The sequence below is a fragment of the Quercus lobata genome, chromosome 3 (genome assembly GCF_001633185.2).
Source record: "Quercus lobata isolate SW786 chromosome 3, ValleyOak3.0 Primary Assembly, whole genome shotgun sequence".
NCBI classification, from domain to species: domain Eukaryota; kingdom Viridiplantae; phylum Streptophyta; class Magnoliopsida; order Fagales; family Fagaceae; genus Quercus; species Quercus lobata.
In genome coordinates, this window is record NC_044906.1 from 15,497,259 (window position 1) to 15,524,253 (window position 26,995).

General features: G+C 32.8%; 1 long non-coding RNA gene across 1 annotated transcript; it reads left to right on the forward strand.

Moving 5' to 3' along the window:
* Positions 1-346: 346 nt before the first annotated feature.
* Positions 347-4,113, forward strand: LOC115982562. Its single transcript, XR_004089660.1, has 4 exons — positions 347-515; positions 1,626-1,701; positions 2,440-2,461; positions 3,866-4,113. It is a non-coding gene; the product is annotated as an uncharacterized LOC115982562 (long non-coding RNA).
* The last annotated feature ends 22,882 nt before the right edge of the window (positions 4,114-26,995 follow it).

The window sequence follows — 26,995 nt, forward strand, 5'->3', positions numbered from 1 at the left end:
AAAAATAGTATGTAATTTTTATTATCTATATATATATATAAAACCGAAGCTTTTTAAGTTTTCACAATTTTCCACGTCAGCATTATTTAAAAAAAAAAAACAAAAATTCTGATTATTTTTTTCCTAAAGCCCGATAATACAAAAAACTAAAAACCTAAATTCTAATAAAAACCACGGCAAAACCAAAACCAAAAAAAAAAAAAAGTTCTGATTATTTTTTTCCTAAAGCCCAATAATACAAAAAACTAAAAACCTAAATTCTAATCAAAACCACGGCAAAAGCAAAACCATGGGCAACATATACGACCATTCCTCTCTCTTCTCAGAAACCCTCTCTCTCCAAAAATCAAAACCTTCTCCTTCCCCCAAAAATCCAAAATCAAAATCCAAAACTTAGGATGAGAAAGAAGGAAAAGCCGATCGGAAACCAAGGAAAGGAAACTGGTACAATGATGAAGAAGCCAGAATTCTTGACGGCTTGCAAGGCTGACCAGCGGTTGCACTTCAAATCCAAGGTTTTCTTTCTTCAATTATATTGAATTGGGAAATTCTATCTCTTTATATTATAGATTTATGTTGCCGTTGACGAATTGTTTTATTAAATTTGCTATATATGATGAAAAAGCTTGCCCCTTTTTGTCACCGTTGTTTTCTGAAGATGTTTAATTGAATGGTACAGTGAATTTTCCTCACAACCCAAGTAGAAAAGGATTACATATAGTATGGATTTGGTGTCATCGAATAGTTGTTTTAATTTCCCAATCATTAACATCATAGGGATAGCTCCCCCAAATAGAAACTATTTGTCTTTTGATGTCGCAAGAGTTGTGTTCTTTTATGACTGATCTTTATAATATTTGACTGTAGCATCAGTGTTTGGCACTAATTTTCCAAGTTACCATCCTTCCTAGAATCTTCTCCTTTTTGTTTTTCTCTCCAACAAAATATTCAAATTTTGCTTTCTACTTTGCCAAGATTTGATCCTTTAAAGTTTAGCAAAGGGATTGCTGAATAGCAGTTTGTGCGTGTATAACAGTGACATTTTAGATTATTCTCAATAGAGACATAACGTCTTTTTTAACTATTGATATACCCTGTTGAAACAATGAAGTCTAATTCAGTCATGGGTAACTCTAAATATCGATTAATTATCCTACTTATCTCTCAAATTTGGAATGGTGGTTGTGCTTTTAATTGTGGCAATTTAAATATCAGTTTTTGCTTTATTTGACAAAATGATAAAAAGAGTCTATAATAGTGCCTGTAAGGTGTTTGATGCTATGTCTGCAGTGGGATTCTGCATATGGGATTCTACATAGTGCATATGAGGTGTTTGAGGTGTTTTTGCTTGTATTTTCATTCCTATTTTTTATTTTTAAGATCCTTCTCAAGTTAATTATTTTATACTTTGTAAAAGCCCTTTTGCACATAAGGTAGAAGTCATGTTCAAAGTTTAGCTCATTAAAAGAGGGGCGGCTTAGTGATGATCTCCCTCTTAAGTTTCTTCTTGGTTGGCATTTTTATTTTTAGCAGCTGATCTTTGCTATGCAATCTTCTAACTCCAAATTTTAAAGCTATGAACTTTTTAGTTGCTGATATTTTAATATTTTATACTCTGTTGCTAGGATTGTATTAGTGGAAATTCAATTTCATTCCAGCCAAGCTAAATAAGGTTGCTGTAATGTTAGCTAATTGTGCAAGGTGAGTTATCTTCATTTTCATGATTTCTATTTTCAGTACATTATTACAACATTATGTTCAAAATACTAAATTCCTTGATGTGAGACTAGCAACTTTCCATATGAAATTCAAGGAATCTTAGAAATTTTAAATTAACATAAAACATGTAGCTCAAAGAAGATGTTCAAATTTATGTTCCATCCCATCTCTCTCTTTTTGTGTTATTCATGTTCAAAATCCTAAATTCCTTGATGTGAGACTAGCATCTTTTCATATGAAATTCAAGGAATCTTAGAAATTTTAAATTAACATAAAACATGTAGCTCAAAGAAGATGTTCAAATTTATGTTCCATCCCATCCCTCTCTTTTTGTGTTATTGCTTTGGTATTTAATAATAATAATGATTTTTGTTTGGTCAGTGAGAAATTGTAGGATTCAAATTATAGATAATTTTGGGTTTTTATTTAGTGTGTTTGGGATTCAAGAATCTTTATATAGCTATTTTATTTGTTTTATCAGTTGGTTGGTTTCAACTTTGATTCATGGTTATTTTGTTCTTGACTTTCCATCTTCTGGGTATTAAATTTTCAAATTTCTTTTATTGATACGGATTGCAATGACTCCTTCCATTGGATTTCCAAATCATCCACACAGAGGTTCTATCCTCATTGTTGTTTTTGATATTATGTGCATTCATTAATCGTGGATCATTTTGTATAATTAATTAGGTATATTTTGATGTGATTTATGTTTTACAGGTCTTAAGACTGTCAGTTACAGGTATACTTTGTCTCAAAGCTATTCAATTACTTGATTACTATTAGGTTTAATTGTAAAGAAATTGAAGTTGAGTTTTTTGGATCTTAAGTAGGCATTACTCATCAGGATTGTGTAGGCCATAAGGGTACAATTGGACTTTCCTTTTAGCTATGTGCTAATTATAACGAGTAGATATGTTATCTTAGAATAAAAAATCTATCTCTAATCTTAAACACACAAAGACAGACTTGTCAGTTTGAGATAGAGTTGGCTTCTTGATATCTACAATTAATAGACAGTTGATCATGAATTTATAAATATATAATGAGTGATTTATCAAATTGATGGTTCTTTTTAGTTGTGTGTTTCCAACTTCTTTCAATTTCTTTTTGGTTTTTTTTTTCCTCCAGTTTTATAGTATCTTCTAATATACTTTGCAAAAATTCTAGAACGGTAATGCACATTTAGCTGGAAAAGAAAAATGAAAAAGAAAAGTTGTGCACATCACTTTTAAGGATTCTGCAATCACACGCTGCTGAATGCAAATTAAACTTGAAATGTCATATTTACATGTTTGCACATACCAAATTAAAAATGTCATATTAAGTTTCCACATATTGACTTGATTACTCATATGCATATTAAATTATTTATCAGATGAATGAATACTCATGCATATTGGTAGTATTTGAGAAGAGTACTAAAGATTCATAATCATATCACTTAACTTTTTAATATTGTTATTGTTGATGTGATGCTACTTTAAAGTAGTGAGAATGGGAATTTGAATTGTACATGATGATCTATAGAATAGATGGGGTTTGATGGAAGGTTGAATAATCAAAACACTTTGAAATGCATATCATTTATGCCAATGGTGTGAGACCACTCCACAAACATTTTCATGCATGATAGCTTTGTGATTGACTTTGTGTGGATGGTAGAAAAGACTCATGTTGAAGATAGATGTGAAAGCATTTTTTTAACTCTTTGCTTTCTCTTTGCCCATTAAATAATAATTTCAGGGATATAATTTTTTTTTAAAAATATTAAATTCCTATCTTGCAAATTTTAATGTTGAAGTTAGATAAAAGAGCTGCACTTATCAAGTTAAAAAAGGACCAGTGTTTTACATTCCATTTTAAGTGTGTGTTCAATGCTTGATATATTCTTTTTCTTATTTGACAATGCAATGCTTTAGAAGATGATTTTCAAACCACATGATCATATCTTTTGATTTTCATGATGGAAACGATGGACTGTATGTGATTTAAAGTCTTTGGTGTTATCTTTAATGTGAGTTACGAAATTCAATGGTGGATTAGTGAAATTAAATAATATGATTCTTATTCTGTTAAGTGGACATTTTCATGTGGTGGTCTTTGTTATTGTCAAGGAAGTTAATAAGTTATTTTCTTTTTCAAGGCATATAAGTTGCACTTTTGGGAGATCTAGGGTACCATGGAAAAGAAAGAACACTGCCGGGGGCCTGAAAACAACTTTATGTTGCTCTAACTTTATGTTACATCATACAAAGATACAATTGTATACAATAATGAAGATTTCCAGCCATGAGAAGTGGGAGCATATAAGCATAAACAAATTATTTTTGTATTTATTTGTATGTAAGTTTTTGATATTATATTATTGCAATTTTAATGTGGAAATTGTTATTATAAACCTTGATTTATTTGTTCAAATATACAAATTTTATTTATTAGTACTTAATAAAGGCAAAAAAAAAAAAAAAAACATATAATATATTAAAATAAATTTCTTGAACTTTCCCGTGCATAGCACGGGTTAGCGACTAGTTATATATAAATAGCATTCTCATCCATAAGAATCAAGATTTTAATTGAATTTTCCCAATCCCAAAATGGGCTGACTCTTTTTGTTTGGTTTGGGAGCCCAAACCTATCTCTTCTATTCCTTCTTGCCCCATGTTGAAGAGGATATGGGCTGGTTCCTTTTTATTTTTCTTCATAAAATTATCATTACTTGCCACCCTGAGAAAAAAAAAAAAAAAAAAAGGAAGAAGAAGAAGGAAGAAGAAGAGTTTTCCTCATCTTTTCTAAAGGGCCAATTAAAATCATATACATGATTCCTTTTATATGAGGAAGCAATACGGGGAATTCTTCACAAATCTGTCTATATACATTGATTCTCTTTTTTTGGTTTAAACATAAGATAGAATATCCAAATTTTATTCCTAATTCCAATATGCCTAAACTCACTTTCGCACTCACACATCCACCTGTTAATAAGTTTGACTCCCCCAAAAGAAACATTTTTTTTTTTTTACTTAAAAAAAAAAAAAATTTATTTTACCGATTGCACACTTCGAAAAAAAATTAAAATAAAATTCTCTTTTCTTTTTTATAGTACTTTGGACAAATAATTAAGAACTTCAACAAGACTCTACAGTACCTACATATTTGTTCTTTCCAAAATACATGCTAGGGTTAACATATACCTTTGTAAAGGAAAAACATATATTCCCTCATATCATATGTTTTACTTTTGTTTTATGAATTGCCTTCACACACACATATATTGGGTTTTATCTAAATTCTAGAAGTTTTATCAAACTGAGGCAAAAGTAACATCATGCAAATGTCATGTGCAACAAAATCTGGAGTTTCCTCCATCCACATAACATAGTCATCTACATATCTTGCATATTGAGCTGGGCTATGAATCTGCCTTCAACATGTTTATGATGTTGATTGTTATTCTATTCAGACAGTAAAAATCCAATTTCAACATGGCCCTCTGCTTCTATTGGTTTCCAACTACTGCAGCCTTTTCCTTTTTGGTGAAAACAAAAAGGGTTAACATCATCTAGTTTATATATATATATCCTCTTGATGAGATGGCAATTAAGTGATTTCTACTAAAAGTGACAGATTGTAAATTTGAGTATGAAAATTAGCCTTTCCAAACAAAGTTAGGGTTAAAGTTAACAATCATGACTTCTCTCAAACATCGTAAAACTGGTTGCAATTTTTTATTTTTTTATTTTTATTTTTTTTATTTTTATTTTTTTTTAAAATCAAAAGAAAGTTATCTTAGAATGTAGCATACAATAGCATGACTTTTACAATTTGGTCAAATATGTCATCTCATCTAGCTTTTCTTTTTTTAACAATTCCGCGTCAGTTAGAGATAGAAGATTCACACACACTGTTCACTTTAATTTGTTAATATATATTAGAAAATTATATATGACTTACATATCACTTCTTTTTCTCTTCCCATTAATGTCTATTTATTTTTTAAATTGAGCACATGGAAGGTTTTAAGGGTCTCTCTCTCTCTCTCTCTCTCTCTCTCTCTCAATTATATCTTCATTCCACCATAATTGGTTTATGGAATTTTAACAATATCTCATGAACATCGAGTGCTATATATTAAAAAAGAAATGTGTATATTTTCTCTCTATGTCTCTTATATAACTATATATTGCTCTTACATAAAGGGAGCATGCATCTATTGATGTATATTTCTTCCAATAATATGTGCATCCTACAATTATATATATATTATAAAATGTATTATATTACAAATTGATGTGTCACAAATAATTTTAAAAAACTAATATTTATTTATTATGTTATTAAAACGACACCAATCACGTTTATTATCATATCAATTTGTAAATTTTCTTGTAATAAAATTTGTAATAGTTTTAACAGTTTCTTATGAGAAAAGTCTCTTAGCACCAAAAGTTTCACCAATTTTTTCACACTTACCTCTATGTTTTTGTGTTGTGGTGGGTATAGACAACCATTATCTCAAATGTTTCAAAATAGTTTCACTTGAATTGGAAAATAACAGAAATTAATAAAAATATGAACTTTAAACTAAAAATTACTTGACTTCTTATAAAATGGAATCGACTATGTTGTTATAAAACTCAAACTTAACGAGTGCACAAATACCCTTCTTAACATGACCTTTTTTATAACTTGCTAAAATGATAAGTTATGATTGTAAGGAATATAAACTCATCATTATTTAGCTTTTCAATGTTTTCATCTATCAACAACCATGACTTACCACTTAAGTAACTCATAACAGATTGTATGAACTACCACCCTAAAAAACGAGTGGTTCTAAGGCCATACACTATTTCACAACTTTATACCATAATTTTGATATGACAGATTGTGAATGATTGCATATCACTTACATATGAACTTACTAGTTTTTCTCTATTGCTCACTGTTGTGACAAATAAGTCGTGGTATTAGATTTTTTTTCCAGTAACAATTGTTTTTAGAGCAATTGTGGTGCCACAACTCGCCTATGTGGTGAATTGTGGTTGGTGGAGGGGTGTCTCTACATGGACTTACCATCACTTCTCTACCAACCATATGGCGAGTTGTGGTACAAGTTGGAGCACCCAACTTTTTTCTTTTTTTTAGTCTTCTTTCCTATACTAGCTCTGCTGACATGGGGGACACTTAACCCTACATGCCCACCTTATTGCCGACCATCTCTAGTGGGTTGGCCAACCCTATCCCATATGTGGCCTACAGTCCAACTCACACACAAAATTCTTAATTCACCAATTGGCCCTGTAATTAATTTGGCCCCCATCATCTAAAAGCTAGTTTCTTCAACTCTATAAAACCCACCGAACCAACACGCTTCATTCTTCATTCCTACATTAACATTTCTACAGTCTACGCCACATACTAATTAATATTGCTTTTTAAAGCTTAATTAGAGACATTTAAAAAAAAAGGGTAGGTTAGAGATTTTGGGGGTGGCTTATATTGATCATGTTGCTTTTGTGTTTTAGATTTGAAGCTCACCCTCTTAATCCAAACATGGAGAGGAGCCATGAGATGAGTGGTGGTCCGAGCAGTGTTCATGGTGGTGAAGTTGTTACACTTAATAGAGGTCCCGTTCCACCTTCTGCCCCTTCTTCGTGCACCATTGATGGCAGTAGTGGTGGCCATAAGATGAGTAGTGGAAAATGTCTGGTTTGTGCATAAAAGTTTGTTGTTGTTGTTCTATCTGCCCTTGCTTTTGAATAAAAATAAGGCTATTATCATTTCATATTTTTGTGCGTAAAATATTTCACACAATATCCAAATTTTTGTAGTAAATGTTCACATTTTACCCATGATATGAAAAATATTTGAATATGAAACAATATGAAAGAGCGTGAATATGAAACAATAAAATAAAAACCCGCAAAATTTTCTCCATAATGTTTTGTCATACTACATGAGCTTGAGCGATCTCTACTTGAGTCTCTTTCAACTAGCTTGAGCTTCAGCAATAAAACAGTGAGAATCAAGTTCAACAACAATGGACATCAAAGTGTTGCAAAGGCATATATATGGTGAGATAAGCTCATGTTTTCTTATTATATATGTTTTAATTAATAATTTGATAGCAAGGCAGAAAGCAAGTCATTATGTTGATGTTTAACTTTTGTACTTTTTCTTGAACACATGCCATACGTGGTTAAGCAAGAACGGTCCAAATTGCTCCTTTTCCCATTTTAGTTTCCATATTTTGTTTAAGAAATTGAGGTTCAAGTTAAACCCTTGAACATGTGGGACATAACATAACATAAGTTCCTTCCAATTATATTGAAGCCGACTATGTTGAGTTTGAAAAAAATCAGTTAGTGGTTGATTGATATCTTGGACTAGGAGCTCATTGTTTTCTTGGTATTTTAATTCATAATTGGATAGCAACGCAGAAAGCAATTTTTAATAAGTTCATCACCGTTTGTGCTTTCTTGGAAGTACGTGGCTGAGCAACCCATAGACGTACCCTAGGTATGGACTATTTTAGATATCCTAATTTCGATAAAGCCCAGTTAAAGTTTGATGGTTTGATTAGTCAGATTTTGACAGACTCAAGCTCAACTTTCAAAAGGCCTAACTTAAACCAATGTGGACAGCCGAACTTTGTGAAGCCCAATTTTAAATTTGGAGGAACTGCATGTTGCATGTGCTAAGTTGAGAGTTGGAGAAAAATCACACATACCAAAAGGACAAAAGAGATTTTTTCATTTTTTGAGAAGAGACAAAAGAGAAATTTGGTTGTTAAAAAGAGTAAAATTGGAGGTCCAATTCCATTAATTTAGGCTTTAGTAGATGTTTAATTGTTAAGCACATTGCAAGCAGTGCAAATGATTTTTTCTTTCTTCTTCTTTTTGTTGTTGTCATTGTAGTGGAAATGATTCCTTTATGTAAGATTGTAAGTTGAACTATAGCCTAACTTCAATCCTACCCAAAGAAGCTAGAGACTACAATAATAATATTAAACCAAACCAGTGATACATATATAGTTGCTTATTAAATTAGAACACAGTGCTGGCTATTTTATACCAAGTCTCTAATCATTGAACTACAAATTTGGATAGTGTCTTCGTGTAGTCATATTTAACCATCTCTAAAATTGAGATTATATTATGTGAAAATATATTTCTACTGATAAAAATAATATTAACGAAACTGATGTTACAAGTGTGAGCGTCATCAATATGATGAAACTGGAATTTCATATTAAGAGGGGTCAAAACATGAAATAACAAATTTTTCCTTTCAAGAATAAGAAATATACTAAGATTCAAATGGAACAATAAATATACATTTCAATGTAATTGCCTATTAAAATGGAACTCGATGTTATTTTGAATTCCAAAAATTATTTATGGTTGATCATGTTATGAATCCTAAAAAAATCATCTTTTCATTTTATTGCAAAACTTATTCTCGACAAATTTTGTTGTTGCAAAAGCCAAATACTTTAGTTGATTCTCCCATCATCTCGCTATATAGATATATTATTCTTCTTGCAAAATCAAAGAGCTTGTTAAAAAATCATCTTCCATTTTATTGCAATCTCCCTCTTAAAGTTAAAGTCTATTTTCATTTTAGCCTTTAACAAGGTTTTTTGCCTTTAACAAGATTTTCTATCCAAGCTCTACTTTCAATCTACTGATCATAGGATTTTGATAGACTGAGATCTTCAAACTAGCATAGTGAACAAAAACTTCATTCTTCAACCCAAATAATACCCATACCAATTACAAATGCTCATAACCCAAAATTACAACATATATTCGTCGTGGATAGCCGACATTAAAAAAACCTATACACTAGTTTTTATTATTATTATTTTTTTTAATTTTTATAAAAAAATTAGAAAAATTATTAATATTTATCAAATTTTCAAAAAGAACCATATTTTGAGATTTCCCAAAACATAATAGAAGAATAAGAAAATGTAACAAAACCACTATTAGCAAGACCTATTCTAATATTGTATTTGAGACTCGGAATTACTTTTCCAATAAAGCTAACAAATAGACAATAATTATTTGAATTATACTTGACTTGACTTAACTACTCAAAAGAAGTGTGTTGCTTATTACTAGTTCCTTGTATAAAAGTACTAAGCTGTATTATCTTTGCCATATTTTATTTATCCAATTATATCATAGAGACATAGACACAGAATTTTTCACCAAATAGATCACCCAGGTCTCATTTGGACCCATTATAACACAAAGAAAAGGCAAGAGGTAAAAAATCTGACTAAAAACTCAATGTCTATAAACTTATTGATATTTTTATGCTCCATATCTCAAAGATTTGATCCTTTAAAAAGCAAGTGGGAGAGGAAAAATAAAGCAAAAGGGTCAGTCTCATGGAAGTGACATGAGAAAGTCTTCACAAATTTTGTATAAACATTTGATTCCTTTTTTTTGGTTTGACTATGAGAATTATGGAAACTCCATCCCGCGACCCTAATCACTTTAATTGGGTTACAGAAGGTTTTGTGAGTGCTTTTCAAACTTTTTGAGTCTATTTTGACGGATCTGCTTACGCTAGAGGAGAAGCTTTATTTTCTGTAGTAATTTCTGCAAATGAATACTTCAACAGGACTCATCCAAATGCACTCTTCTTTACATATGTGCTATTTCCAAATTACAATCAAGGTTTAACATGCATATATGATACGTGACAATAGAGCAATGCTAGGGTTAACAAGCATATATGATATACCTTTCAAAAAAGAAAAAAACATCATAGCTTTTCTCTCATCTTTTTTACTTTATTGATCTTTGAATCTGCCTTCACTATGTTAATGAATATGATGTTGATTTCATTGTTATCCAATTCGAACGGTAAAGGTCTAATGTCATCATGGCCTTCCTCTTCTATTGGTTTCCAACTTTACATAGCCGTCCACGGCGGGCTAATAATCATCCAACTATCATTGAGTTCTGTAACTTTTTCATTTTTAATAAAAAAAAGGTTGGTGGGTAAAGCTCAAATTTTAATTTTTGTCTTTTTGGGTAAATCAAAAGAAATTCATATTATGGTCTAGCATACAATCTGATCTGATATCATCTAGCTCTCCTCCTTACAGTCCGACATAAGTTCGAAAAAGTTGTTCCATGCAACCCTCCTTTTAGTTAGTTAATATATGCTATAAAATTACATAAGATTCACACACCCCTTCTTTTTCCCTTGTCCTCCATTAATGTCTGGTTACTACTTTTTAAGTGAGCGCATGGGAGGTTTTGAGGCCCGCCTCGCACTCATCTCACATTTACGCACCTTCCTCTCTTATGAATCTATTATATTTCTTATATCTAGAATATGTATGAAAAAAGAGGATGACGATAAGGATACTAAGAGAGAAAGAGACAACTATATATGTTAAAGAAATGATTATAGAATATATATATATATATATATATATATATATATATATATATATATATATAGACATACACATATGCTTGGGATGAGATAAGACGAAATCAGAGAAACAAGGCAAGAAATGTTATACGGGATGGAAATTTTTTTACCATTCCTATATGTATCTGTAAGGTTGAATTTATTCAACCATCTAATTGGCTTTATTCCGTGCCAAATTTGCTTGTAATTCAGCATTTAGTAACCCTGTATTTAGGTGAGTTTGATGTAAGGGTAGTGAGTGAGATAGAGTGAAGATTGCTCAAGAGTGTGCAAGAAAACAGAGACTCGCGGTTTCAAGCCGCCAGACGCAGCACACGTGCCAAGCATGCTGGAAGGTGAACAGTCATGCAAGCTGGAGCACTACAGGATAAAACAGGACAACTGGCCATACGGTTATCTCGCGACTGGATCTCGCAACTTAGTCAAGCCGCGAGGTCAAGCCGCGAGCCACTCCTGTTTTGTAAAACCTGACGTTTCACATTCCTCTCCCACTTCAGTATAAATACCCCTTTTACCCACGATTGTAAGAGAGCTTCCAGAGAGAATTTTGAGAGAGAAACCCTAAAGGAAAACAAGATTGATTCACTCACAATCTATACATTAGAGTCTCTTCAAATCCCTCAACTCTCTTCCTCTCTATTGTCAAATCCTTGAGAGGCATTATACCAAACCTGATTCTCACCATTATCATTACTGTGAGAGAGCAGTTTGGATTTCTGGGAAGCAGTTAGGAAGGAACCAATCTTCATTGGTTGATGCTACGGTCTAGTAGCGGAATTCGAGAAGCTAGAAAAGAAAAAGGTTCGGTGCAACCTCGTTGGAGCAAGAAGCTTGGAGGGCTTAGGTGCACTGGGTAGATTAGGCTTGGAGGGTCTATTGCTGTCCATGTATCCCAACTGTATTTTCTAGTGGATTGTTTACAGCTTAGAGGGCGGCGGAGAGGTTTTACGCCTAGGGCTTCGGTTTCCTCTTCGATAACACATCGTGTGTTGTCCTTGTGTTTGCATCTCTCTTCCCTTAATCTTTGCCTTTTATTTTCTGCTGTGGTTGTGATTTTAATATGGCTTAGATTGTTTTCTAATTCTATTCTATAGCTTTTGTTCATTTTCCGCACACTAGTTGTTTGACAAAAAGCTTAAATTGGTTATTTTGTAATTTGAGGGTCTAAACGTTCAAGGGTGTTTATACACATATTTGAACTTTCAATTGGTATCAGAGCGGGTACACTTGTTGTGGTTTAAATACCTAAGTATGATCCTTGACCCCTTGTGTTTATTTGCCATGGATTGTGCTTTGTATGCCTCTTTGTATGATTTGGTTGGTGATGAATGTAACATGCCACGTATTTATGAAAATACTTCTATGAGTGTTAATCCTCATAAGTGTGATGACATGTTATTTGAATCTATGGGTGTTGATGACAAACTCTTGAAGAAAAATGCTAAGAAGTTTCAAAAGAATTTGAGCAAGTTATTTTGTGAAAAGGATGATTTGATTGCTAAGCTCAATGAATCCAACAAATTGGTTGAGAAATCTAAAAAACTTGTTGAAATTTCTCTTGAAAAGCTGAAAGAGTTTGAATGTTTGAATATGGACTTGGATGCTAAACTTGTTTTGTCTAACAAATTTGTTGATGATCTTAAATGTGAAAATGAATCTCTTAAGATGCATGCCAAGTGTTTGATTGCTGAACCTATTGTTAAAAAAGATGAAAATATTTGTTGCAATCATGTTGTGGTACCCGATTTTGTGCCTAGTGTGTGTTCTACCTTAAAGGACAAATCGGTGTACATTCCTCCACATAAAAGAAATCAAAAGGTGGAGAGTAAGGCTGTTAAGTCAAAGCCTTCGTTTAGGTCTCAACCTAAGGTTTTGAATGGATCTAAATTTGTTCCAACTTGCCACCATTGCGGTGTGATTGATCATATAAGACCTCAATGTCATAAGTTGAAGAGGGAACAAAACCATGTTGCTAGATCCCTTCCCAAAAAGCCTAGTGGACCTAAACACATTGTTTGTCACCATTGTGGTGCTTTTGGTCATCTAAGACCTCATTGCTCTAAGTTTCAAGCTCTTAAGAGAATCAAAAGAAAAGAGAAACTTGAGCTTTTTGGAAATTATGCTTTGAAAGCTAAACCGGATTGGATGGAAAATGGTAAGTTGTTGAAGAAAGTGGTTAATGCTCTTACCTCCTTGTCTATGTGCATCTTCGATTCTCATTCTTCCAAGCCTTATCTCACTTCCCATGAGACACTCATTCCAAACAATCATTCCGTTTGGATGAGGAAGGGTTCCTATGGTTGAGCTTTTGTTCTTTTGGTCCTTGATCTTATTCTTTCGATCTTTGTAGGACCCTTCATGCATTAAATGTCATATCTTCATGCATTTTGTGCATCTTGCATTTATTTATATGCATTGTTTTGTTTTTGATCTTACTTTTATATTTCAGTTTTGTGTGAGTAAAAAATCCAAAACCACATAAAAAGTGAAAAATTCAAAAAGTTTGATAGTATATGTTTGAGCACATATCACATGTGAGTTTGGCCTTGTACCTTTATACAAATGGTTTTGTGCATTTACGAGCTTAGCTTGTTATTTTTGCACTTATATCTTTGTGGGAAAAATCTTAACATCTTTGTGTGATTGTTGTAAATCGATCTTCAAGCTTGTCATGAATGATTAGTCAATAGTCATGTTGGTTTTGATACATGCGTAGACTTGTACTTATATCTCTTCCCACTCTTTTATTTTTATTGCTTAAAGAGTTCAATAAATGTAAATCTCAAAATGAAAAGAGATAATGAGTTGCAAAAGCCGTCGCACATACTAGTATTCGACTAGGAAAAAGGGAAAGCGACTTATATGAAAATGTATGATGCCCAAAAAGCCAAAGGCTTGTTCATCAAATTGAAATATCAAAAAATTTCAGGCGTCAATCTCAAAAATGAGATGTTTTGCTCAAAATGAGTTGTATTAATTCAAAATTATCAAATGATATGAATTGTAAGAAGCCAAATGAAAAGCTTCTATCTTATGTAATCATTTTCTTGTGGGAGGTCATATATGTTCATTTCTATAATTGAGATAGACCACTTGACTTAGTATTAATTGTATATGACTTGATTGAATTGATCATTGAAGTTTCACTCTAGACTAAGGACTATTCCACATTTGATACACACACAACACACTTGCCTAATGTTCAATGAATGTCTTATTCATTTGTTAGATTGTACTTGTCTAAATGTGATGTGTGTGTGCTCAATCTTATATGGATTAATCCAAAAAGTTTTTTGATCATTTTATATGTTTTTGGAAGTGATTTTTTATCACTTTTTGAGTTTTTGTTTAGTGTTTACTTTGTTTTTCAATGTTTAAACATGTTCTGTATTGAAAAACAGGTGTCAGAGTTTTTCGCGGCTCAGCTGGCGACTTGCCAGTCGCGAAACCCTAGTTGCGAGTTCATCCAGAAGCTTTTGGCGGCTCATTTGTGGCTTGCTCGCGACTCACTCGCGACTCGCGAAAGTTTTCGCGACTGAATCTCGCGACTCGCCCAGTCGCGAATCGCCCAGAAATAGCTTTTTAAAGGGCTTTTTAAGGGAAACTTGTTTTAAACCTCTCCCATCCTCTCTAAAACCCCTCTTTCAATATTTTTACATCAAAACCCAACCAATTTGAATGGTTTTTCATTCTCTTAACATCTCTAAGGTAATTATAAACTCTTTTCATTAATTTTGACTCTTAGATTATGTTTTGGAGAGTTTTGTGCTCTTGGTTGGGATTTTTATTATAGGGGTTGGGAAAACTTAATTTTTGTCAAATCTTTTCATGGGATTGGTTTCTTTTATTGATTTGCATTGGTTGTTGGCCCCTTGTGGCAGAAAGAACATGTATTAAGGGTGATTTTCATGATGTTCATGCATTGTTTCACATTATTGTTCATAGTGTGCATGTTAGATGTTTGATAAAATGTCTCTTAGACATTTTCTCGCTTGTTTGGACTCCGATGAGTACCAAACTTTGGGGTTTCTCATGTTTCCTCATTAGGAACATGTTTGGTTCATTGGTTGTATATTTAACACACCTTGCCCCACATGTGTATTTTTCATGCATTGATCATGCATTGCACTTAGCCACCTCTTGCACACATTTATGCTACCCTTGTCACGCATTGGTCTTGACCTTGCTTCTTCGTCCTAGCATATCATGTTTACCTTATGTTTTGTAGCATGTTACTTTGTCTTAGGTTTGAGCTTCATTTGCTCATTCATCTTGCACCCTTCATGCATCATTATCATTGTTCGTTCATTCATCTCTTACCCTCTTTTCTCCTTAACCCTTTGTCTATTCCTGACAAAAAGGGGGAGAGTATACTCTAGAGAGTATACCGGAGTGTTTTGTCATTTCTATATGACTCTTGTTATGACTCTTGTACACATCCTTAGGGGGAGAAATTCTATTTCTTGTTCACATTTGTAGGGGGAGAGATTTTCCATAGTAGAGATGCTTATACCAAGGGGGAGAAGACTTTGTGTTAACTAGAAAACTAGAAAACTTTGTTTTGTTTGTTTTCTTGTTGGCTTTATGGTGCTTTGAGTTATACTTTGTTGTTCTCATTGCATCATGTTTTTCTTTTGGACATGCATATATCCCTATGCTATTGTGCTTCTTTGAATGCATGTTCGGATGATCATTTGCTTTGTTATGTGATCATTGTAGTCATTCCTATATGACTGTTTTGGTGTATGATCAAGTTACTCACATGTTTCACATCATGTTTACTTGATCGCAATTTATTTGTTACATTATACTTGTCCTTTTATTATTTGCTTTACCTTGAGGGTCTAATGTGTTTTGTGCAAGTATTTCAGGTTACAAGTATATATGTTCCTAGTGCATCACAGCTTCTCATCATTTTGAAGGGGACAAACTTTAAGCACTTTTAGTTTATATTGTTTAAGTTTTTATTCAATATAATGTGGTTTGTACTCATGTGCTTTTGTAAACTTTTTAGGGTTAATGTTTTATGCATAGTTTGTAGGCTTTATAGTGTGTACCTTGCTTAATGCAGCCTTTATGCTATATTGAAATCAGTACTTTAATCCAAATGTCTTGCATTTTGATTTATGTACTGTCACTCTTGTGCCCTTGTAGGATTGTTCCTAGATGCATATACCTTGTATATTATGCATTGGTTGAGTGTTGAGCATACAAGTATCTTGCCTTATGCTTGTTAACTTGTATGTCCTTGTGTTCATTTCAAGTGTGAATGAGCACTGTGATCACTACCTTGTGGTGTTCACTTGGTTGATCAAGCCATGGTTTGTTTCTTAACTCCATCTTTGCTTGATCACATATTGCCTGTTTCATATGCATTTTATGATATTCTGCTTACAATGATCATGGTGTATTGTTGTGTTTCAGGAGTATTATGTTCATGTGATTCAAGTGCTTCACAGCTTCTAGAGTTAGGTGTGAGTGAGTTTTGTTCAACTGTTCCCAACTCACATGTTAAGTCTAGAGTCTGTTTTAGGGTTTTGTCACGGAATAGCCAAAGGGGGAGATTGTAAGGTTGAATTTATTCAACCATCTAATTGGCTTTATTCCGTGCCAAATTTGCTTGTAATTCAGCATTTAGTAACCCTGTATTTAGGTGGGTTTGATGTAAGGGTAGTGAGTGAGATAGAGTGAAGATTGCTCAAGAGTGTGCAAGAAAACAGAGACTCGCGGCTGGGCCTCGCGGGTGACTCGCGGCTTCAAGCCGCCAGACGCAGCACACGTGCCAAGCATGCTGGAAGGTGAACAGTCATGCAAGCTAGAGCACTACAGGACAAAACAGGACAACTGGCCATACGGTTATCTCGCGACTGGATCTCGCGACTTAGTCAAGCCGCGAGGTCAAGCCGCGAGCCACCCCTGTTTTGTAAAACCTGACGTTTCACATTCCTCTCCCACTTCAGTATAAATACCCCTTTTACCCACGATTGTAAGAGAGCTTCCAGAGAGAATTTTGAGAGAGAAATCCTAAAGGAAAACAAGATTGATTCACCCACAATCTATACATTAGAGTCTCTTCAAATCCCTCAACTCTCTTCCTCTCTATTGTCAAATCCTTGAGAGGTCTTATACCAAACCTGATTCTCACCATTATCATTACTGTGAGAGAGCAGTTTGGATTTCTGGGAAGCAGTTAGGAAGGAACCAATCTTCATTGGTTGATGCTACGGTCTAGTAGCGGAATCCGGGAAGCTAGAAAAGAAAAAGGTTCGGCGCAACCTCGTTGGAGTAAGAAGCTTGGAGGGCTTAGGTGCACTGGGTTGATTAGGCTTGGAGGGTTTATTGCTGTCTATGTATCCCAACTGTATTTTCTAGTGGATTGTTTACCGCTTGGAGGGCGGCGGAGAGGTTTTACGCCTAGGGCTTCGGTTTCCTCTTCGATAACACATTGTGTGTTGTCCTTGTGTTTGCATCTCTCTTCTTTTAATCTTTGCCTTTTATTTTCTGCTGTGGTTGTGATTTTAATATGGCTTAGATTGTTTTCTAATTCTATTCTATAGTTTTTGTTCATTTTCCGCACACTAGTTGTTTGACAAAAAGCTTGAATTGATTATTTTGTAATTTGGGGGTCTAAACGTTCAAGGGTGTTTATACACATATTTGAACTTTCAGTATCTTTCCTCTATGGATCCTGTATAATTATAGAATCTTTGTACATTGGGAAAGACATGAATTTTTAGAAGAATCGGTAATTTAACATGGTATCAGAGCAAAAAAGTTCTATATTCAATAATTATCTTCTCCATTCTACCTCCTATTTAAATTCTTACATATTAGGTCTAACCTATTAAATGGTAATACGATTAAATTTATTATATCAAAATAATTTAAACTTTTGGAAAAATTGATAATTTAACATATATCAATATATATACTACAGCTTACAGGTAATTTGGCATTTATTCAATGTGTTATTGAGGTGGTTATCATTTTTTTTTTTTTTAAATGTTAATAACTTCAGCATTATCCCATATCTACTGCATTAGTTAAAAGGATAATCTATGATTGTGAGTATAAACCCATCATTATCTTACTTTTTCATTCATCAAACATGACTTACCACTTGATTAACTTATGAAAAAAATTGTAATACATGATCTAGGTGGTGTACATGAACCACCCCAAAGAAATTGGTTGTCTTTTTGCATAGCTCTGTTGATATGGCGGACACTTAAACCCCACACGCCCGCCTCATTTTCGAACATCTCTAGTGCTGTGGCCAACCATGTCCCAAACACTACACCGACACAGACACAAATCTTTATTTTCCAATTGGCCATGTAATTGGTCCCACCTGACGTGGCATGCTACGTGAAATCATCTAAAAGCTAGTTTCTTCACTATAAAACCCACCAAATCAACAAGCCTCATTCCTCGCTCCACAGTCTGCACCTTATAACATTAGTACATTGCTAAAGTCTACGCAGCATATTGATAGTATACCTTTTGAAAGCTAAGAGAGTTTATAGAAATAATGGATAGGTTGAGATTTTTCTTGTGTCATGTACTGATCATATCGTTTTTGTTTTCTAGATCCGAAGCTCGCCCTCTTAATCCAAACATGAAGGGGAAGAAAAACCAAACCCTATTGTTTAAAGACCAATATGAACCCAAAGAAGAGATTAATCCACGAGGTCCAAGGGTTCATGGTGCAGCAGTTGTTCCACTCAATAAAGGTCCAGTCCCACCTTCAGCCCCTTCTCCATGCACCATTGGTGGCATTGATAACCATAAGATGAGTGGTATTGGAAAATGTCCAGTTGGTGCATGAAACATTTAACCTTGTTGCTGTTGCTATTGCTATCTTGAACAACTCTCTGCCCAATGCTTTTGTTAAAAACCCATGAAAGTGTTCCCAATAGTAGGCCTAGTTCTTATTTTCGTATGAAAGTCCTCTAGTATAATCTTTTTCACAACTTGTTAAGACAATAAACATGACGTGATCAAGATTATTAACCCATGGATCTATCGATCACTTTATCATGTATTAATTATGCTAGAACACGTCAATCGTGATGAAAAATTTTATGTTTCTAAAATTATGTATGTTTTTGCTAGCTTCACCAATAAAACGATATGAGTTTGAATAATATTTAGTAGATGGTAAATAACTTAAATACATATGGTACACATATGCTTGTTTTTATCTAAAATTGTGACTTTAATAGAGAAAAATCTTATATGACCAATGTCACACTGTGGGACCCACATGTTAGTGAGACATTAGTTTTCATGAGACCGTTTCAAGAGATATTTTCTCCTCTAATAGATGGAAAATAATTTTTATACTTGCATGTGTACAGTGTATATGTATTAATATGCATATATATCGTGGGACCTGCATGTTAGTGAAACATTAGTCTCATGACACCGTCTCAAGAGTTACTTTCTCCTTTAATAGATGAAAAATAATTTTTATGCGTACGTTCATATGGTGTATAGGTAATAGTATATGTGTAATAATCATTACTTTTAATACATAGTTCCTTTAATCTTTTTCAACCAGCATGAGCTCTAGCAGTAAAAAAGTGAGAATATCAGGTTCAACAACAATTGACAGCTTTGGTGACTGCTTCCTTGACATTGGATAATTAAAAAAAGAGTTGCAAAAGTCATTTATTTTTTAATTAATGATTTGATAGCACAGCAGAAAGCAAGGCATTATGTTCATTTTCAACTTTTGTTTGTTCTTTTCACCCAAATAATAATAATAATAATAATAATAATAATAATTGTGTTGTTGAAAGAGTACAAGGTTGAGCAAGAACGGTCTTTTTTTCTTCTTCTTATTGTTCTTTTTCCATTTTGGTTTCTATCTTTCGTTAAAAACATTGAAGTTAAAGTTAACTCGTAGTTATATTTGAGAACATATATATGGGGACAAAACATACGTCCTTTCAATTACTGATGCTTAAAAATGACGCAGGCTATGTTAAGTTTGACAAATCAACTAGTGGTTAATTGATATCTAGGAACTCACTGTTTTCTTGCTATTTTAATTAGTAATTTGACAGCAACGCAGAAAGCAATTCACTACGGTCATCTTCAACTGTTGTGCCATTTTTTTTATAATTTTTTTATTTATAATTTTTATATATTTTAATATGCGGTTATGAGCAAGAACGGCCTTTTTCTTTTTCCATTTCGTTAAAATGATTGAAATTAAAATCTAACCCTAGTTATATTATTTGGAGAACATATGAAGACAAAACATAGTTCTTCCAAATTAGTAGTCTAAAGCTTAAGAAAGACGCGGAATATTCTAAGTTTTTGACAAAATCAACTAGTGGTGATTAGGTTAATCATGCATGTGCCCATTTTGTTCACTTTAGAAACTTAAGAATGGAAGATAGATCCGAAAGATTGAAAACTATGACTGTGTAAGTTTGAGTAAATATAGGAATGCAACTGCGCAAGATCAACATATTGAATATTGATGTATGTCCGATAGCAATAGCCAGCCACTCCACTGGTGGACAAAATAAAATTATAATTTAATAAAAGTGATGTTTAAAAAAAGTTCTATATTCTTTTCTCGATGAATGAACAATTTTATATCAAAGAAATTACTACAGCAAGTCATTATCTATAGAAAGACTTCAAAGTCTCGCCGGAACAGCCGGCATCAACACAAAGACTAGTGTCACACAGCAGAATATTAAAGTTGCACTTTAGATAAAATTAAACTCACCCAAACGAATGCTAAGAAACATGTAGGCGGTAATTTGTCTCCAATATGCACAGTTGTTCAAACTTTGAAGTATGGTTCTTGGGTTAATGCAATCATCAATCCTGAAGTACTAAAGGACTACTATAGGAATGTTTGATGTGAAATTTAAAAAATTTTCAATTAAGACCATAATTCAATGCTAATTTTCAGTGTCCATTATAACATCTAAACTAGAGTCAAAATTAGCAATTTAGTGTGTAACTATTCATCTTAATCCATTAGAGCATTTGTAATGTACATCTTAGGCTCTTTTTGTTTGGATAGAAATTAGTTTTTGAAAAATGCTTTATGGATTTGTCGGTGTTTAGTTTAGGGTGATTGGAATTGCTAGTCATCTTGAAAATAATTTTTGATTGACCATTGATGAGTCAAAAATTTACGATCGTCATTAAGATGATACCGTCATTAACCAAGAGACAATGTTAGGCATTTATTACACTCATTGATGACAACATGTAATCGATGGAGCAACGGTCACAGAATGAGCTGTGAACTTTAGACAAAGATTTTGTAACGCACTAGCTGTTGAACATAAATACAGCAATTCATTACCCATTGATTAGGCACTTAACTATAAAAGAGAAGGTAACATAAGTTAAAGAGACACACAAATACTCTACCAAATCATTCTCTAGTCTATTTCTCTCTATTATCTTTCTTCCTTACTAACTTAAGTATCGGAGGCGGTTTGGCTAACGCCACACTGGCGTATTACTCTTCCACCCAGTTCATTTTGTAGGTTTTCCTCCAGCAAAGATGACCCTAATCATAGCTTCGTCCATCTGTTACGACAAAGAACTCAACTGCTAATTTTTTGCATCATCTTCCATAAAATAGAAGAACTTTGGGCGTAAGATGATTTACGCTTTTATTTGAAATCGTAACATTTTACTCCTCACCAAAAACTCATTAGCCCAACTTTATACCTACCCCCAATTGTCAACAGCCCAACTACTACCCCACTAACACCTTTGATCTTCAGCCACGGTCATTATTTATTTAGTTATTTATTCATCTAAACTTCTCATTTTTATTATTATTATTATTATATATGCATTGAGAGATGAGAAAATGTGAAAAACTAGTAGAATATTTTTCTTAACATTCTCAAGAATGCGACTTAATTCTCAAAAGTCTTGTTTAAAACATTTTCTTAAACACAATCAAACACTTTTAAAATTTTAATTAAAAAAAATATAACCTATAACCTATTTTTATGAAATTGACCATCCACTTTTTACTTTTACTCTTTTTCACAACCGTTTATCTTTTGACTTTTTTTTTGGGGGGGGGGGGGGGGGGGGGGTGTGGTGTGGTGGTGGTTTGCAGTTGCGCGTGATTTTCTTCACCGCTCAACTTAGCTGCACATGCAACTTCCAGTTTTTACAAATTTGGAACTGGGCCCGGCGGTGGCAAGTTTGTCTGTCTACATTTCTTTAAATTGGGCCTCATCAAATTTGAACTTGCGCATGTTAAAATTTGAACATTCAAACCATCAAAATTAAATTGGTCATATCGAAATTAGGATATCCAAATCTAGGCATTTGTGAGATTAGCATTAATATTCACGCCCATAATTTTATAATTCAATTAGTTGATAGTATTTTTTGGTATTTCTATTGAAGACATCTAGAGTTTAAATCATCATTCCCCAACTCTATATATATAGTATTCATTGTGTAAAAAAAAAAAAAAAAAAACAATTTGTTAAATTTAAACCCCCTCCAAAAAGGAGAGAGACTTAATTGTAGCTATCCATCATAAATTATAAAGGTATTTATAATGTGATATATTTCAAAATTTTAAATTAACACTCTAACTCAAGAATAGTTTATGATAACATGATATCCACCCACCATTTTAATTAGAGTTCAAATTAGTGATACCCATTGTAAATAATCTCATAGTTTAGTGTGTACATTGCAGCACCCTCATAATCTAGTAGATGTTTAATTTTTAAGCCTATTGTAAGTAATGAAGTCAGCAAGCGACCATCAATGTAGTGATGAAAATGATTCCTTTAATTTGACAAAGACTCGTTTTCTATTAAGCTTATTAAGGAACCAGTGTCCTAATCTTTTAGACTTATACGGACCCATAAGAAAGGACCCAAGTGGAGATCAATGATTCAATGTAGTGAAAATGATTCATTTTGACAAATTTTTTTACAAAATTTTTTACAAACTACTGATATAGTAAGTGGTTATTAGTAAATGAAAAAATGATATTAGTTGTGGATCTAGATAAAAATCAGTAAGAAGTTGGTCATAAAAATATTTTGTAAAATATTGTAAAATAGTTTGTATCTGTAATATTACTCATAAATATATATTGAATTCAATCCAACAAAGGACAAACTACTGATATAGTAAGTGGTTATTAGTAAATGAAAAAATGATATTAGTTGTGGATCTAGATAAAAATCAGTAAGAAGTTGGTCATAAAAATATTTTGTAAAATGTTGTAAAATAGTTTGTATCTGTAATATTACTCATAAATATATATTGAATTCAATCCAACAAAGGAAAATTCAAAAAACATCAATGTTTGTTTTATGAAACTACATTCAAGTTTATCATAAACCATTTCTAGGTCAAATTTCATGGCCATGCTGCTGAGTTTACTTTTTAAAGTAGTTATGGAATGGATTATTTCTTAAAGCGACATGGTGTTGTCATGGCTTTTCACCAAGGATGAAACTCACTTGAAGTTGTGGATCAAATCACTAAGGTACGTACAGTCTAAGTCTATTCACAAAAAAATTGGTGATGGTCTTGTACAAGGTGTTACATAACCTGGCCGGTCTGAATTGGTTAACTATTTCTGGTCTACCGACTTTCAGGATGAGGTACAAAAGAGTGGAATTCAGTTCCTTTGGGACTTTTTTCTAGCTAAAGACCTTTAGGACAAGGTTGTATATTGTCCTAAAATTTTTGGAAGAAGATTGGGTGGAAACCATCAAGTCCAATGGCTTTATAAGGCTTAAAAAATATAATTGCTTTCTCGAGTCCTCGACTTCTGCTTTGGTTAGGGCTGCTTGAATGGAAGTTACTATATCAGAGGCTAAACAAGGGAAAGAAAGTGGTCGAGGAGGGTGTAGGAGGCAATGTTCTAATTCTGAGGTCTAGAGGTTGACAAAGTGATTATGCACCAGGTCTTTAATCTAGAGGTAAATGTAACCCTAGTACCACATGTTGGTCCTTAATGTGGATAGTAGTCCTATTAGGATGGTTATTATAAAATACAAGCAGAGCCTATAGAGAGAAAATTGTATGTGTCCAACTGAACGTCCATGGGTATTTATAGGCAAGTATATACCTCTTAGGAAATACACATATCTGTTACAAACAAATATACTTAGTATAAGATTCATACCCTTACCCAAGTTCCATTTTGTTATTGATTCTCTATATGAAAACTATCTTATGAAGCAATACCATCTATCAAGTGGGATTTTTGTGTATGTGAGAGTTTACCATATTATGGTCACAACCAAGCATTATCACCACACAAACTATCCTATTTTAAGCACCAAGTCTTATTTTGTTTTCTACCAGGCGTGAAAGAAACCATGAAAGAAATTGGTATTAATATCTCCTAAAATAATCCATTATTCTGTTCTAGTTTTAAGAGCCCAAAATTCTTCCTCACTAAAATTAAATGTTTTATTTATTTATTTATTGATTTGAAAGATTTTTTTATTTTGAGTAAAGCCAGAGATTTATTGGTTTCAAAGAATTTATAACTAATAAATTCTTGATAGTGCTTCCAAATGACGACTGTATGGCTATAGACTTTAGACTTCCTTGTCTAGCTTATATACAGTCTTGTTCTTGTCTCATATCACTAGCTTTTCACTATTTTCTTTTTTTTAACAATTCAACATTAGTTAGAATGCAGGAGCTCCTTAAGGGTAAAAGAAAGTCATAATTAATTTGTTAATATTATCAATAAATTACAAATAATAACCGTAATATGATGGTTTATATTGTAAAATGATATCAGCAAACTACAAATAATAATTATATATCATATAAACTTATTTACAAACTTGTACAATTCAATTTGAAGTCTATATAAATATATTCTTAAACAAGTATATATGTAAAAATATAGTATTATATATAATTAAATCAAGCCCTTGTATTTATGAAATTATTCATGAATACATTATTATGTTTGACCCTGGCACGTCTAATAATTGAACCGAAACTTAGGATTAAGCGTGACTTCTTTGCTAAACAAACGGGCAAAAAGAAACTTTTTTTTCAAACTAGCCTTGAACTATTCATAAAAAAAAAAACTTTGTTCATTTACAATCCTACAATTTACCTCTTCAACAAATTAAAAAATATACATAGATTTACTCTTAAGAATTACCACTCCCACTCCCTCTATGTAAAAGAGCAACCAACTGGCTATACATGCCTTCACTGTAGACTGTAGTAGTTGGCGAGCCTTCCTTCTTTGTTTCTAATAACTGCCAAATTCTATTCATTTCACAAAAGAGAGATTCGGTGACAGTAAAGAAAATCTAACAAAGCGTTCTTTGTTTCTAATAACTGCCAAATTCTATTCATTTCACAAAAGAGAGATTCAGTGACAGTAAAGAAAATCTAACAAAGCGTATGTGGTTATGTGACGAGTTTAGATGGATAGGGACTATACTTAACGTTTTTTGTCCTTTTTTTTTCTTCTACTAGATCGAAGTTTTGGATCTGATTGTATTTAAATAAAATCAATATACTGCTTTGAGATTATCAATATATATATCATTTTTGTTTGGACTCATGTTTTATAGTGAAGATTATATTTTTTGATAAATAGTGGAGATCTTATAATCTTATACCTATATTAATCTTAAGCCAAAAGAGAGTTTTTTATTTATTTATTTTTTATTAGTAACAACAAACAACATCGCTGCAAAATAATTGTCAAAGATAAAAAATAAAAAATAAAAAGTTGGAAATGCTGTGGTAAGCTACTGAAACGAACCGAGTCCTTTTGATCCGATAAACACAAAAATTAAAGGTCCAACTCTTAACGATGAAGCTACTGAAACCATAGTTTCCAAGAACTTGCTTTTCACAAATCTTATCTGCTATGCTCCACGTATAATTCACGTCTTTAATATAAACCAAACGCGGATAATTCACGTCTGTAAATATATTTAACAAATTCCTCGCCGTTTCATACGCTACTTCGTCGTTTTACGGTTACCTCTATATAAACACTCAGATATTCGCCCTTCTTTTTGTCACAAATTCTCATTCTTGATATTCTCTCTCTCTCTCTCAAACAAAGTTTCAAGGTTAAAGTTGGCAAGGTGAGCTTAAAATCTCTGCTGCTTTGTGTATATTTAATTATTTTCTTTAAATGTTTTTGCTTACATGCACTGTGAATTTTGCTTAAATGTCTTTACCTATTGATGTCCAGGTTAGTTCTTCTTAATTACAGAGAAAAATGTATAGGTCTCAGCCACATCTTCAATGGTTGTCCCTCATCTTCTTGGTTGTGATGCTCCCTCATCTTCTTGGTTTCACTGTTCAAAAGTGAGTTTCTTCTATACCCTTTCTCTTTTTTCTTTTCTTATTTTTATATGAATGAGAGATTTTTGTAAAAACATGGGACCAAAATACAAGAACTCCAAACTCAACAACTACAACATAAAAACCCAAGTCCTAAAACAAAAGAAACAAGCTCATCAGTGCTATGGAACTATAATTTACATCAGCTACAAACAAAGTTCCTTTGAAGTCCGATGTGATAGATGTTGCCTAGGCTAGTGACTAGTCTGCAATGGAGTATATTTGAAATTTTGCATCTTCAACATTCTTATCCATTACTGAAGCATAACTCCAAATTCTTCTCATAAAGAAGCATGATAAAAGATATGTTCAACTTTATTAATTTTGGTTTCAATATAACCAATATAGCTAGATATTAGATATGCCATATACCCTAAAAGTTCATCTAAAAGATTCCTTTATTTATTTATTTTTTTTTCTTGGTTCTAATAAGATA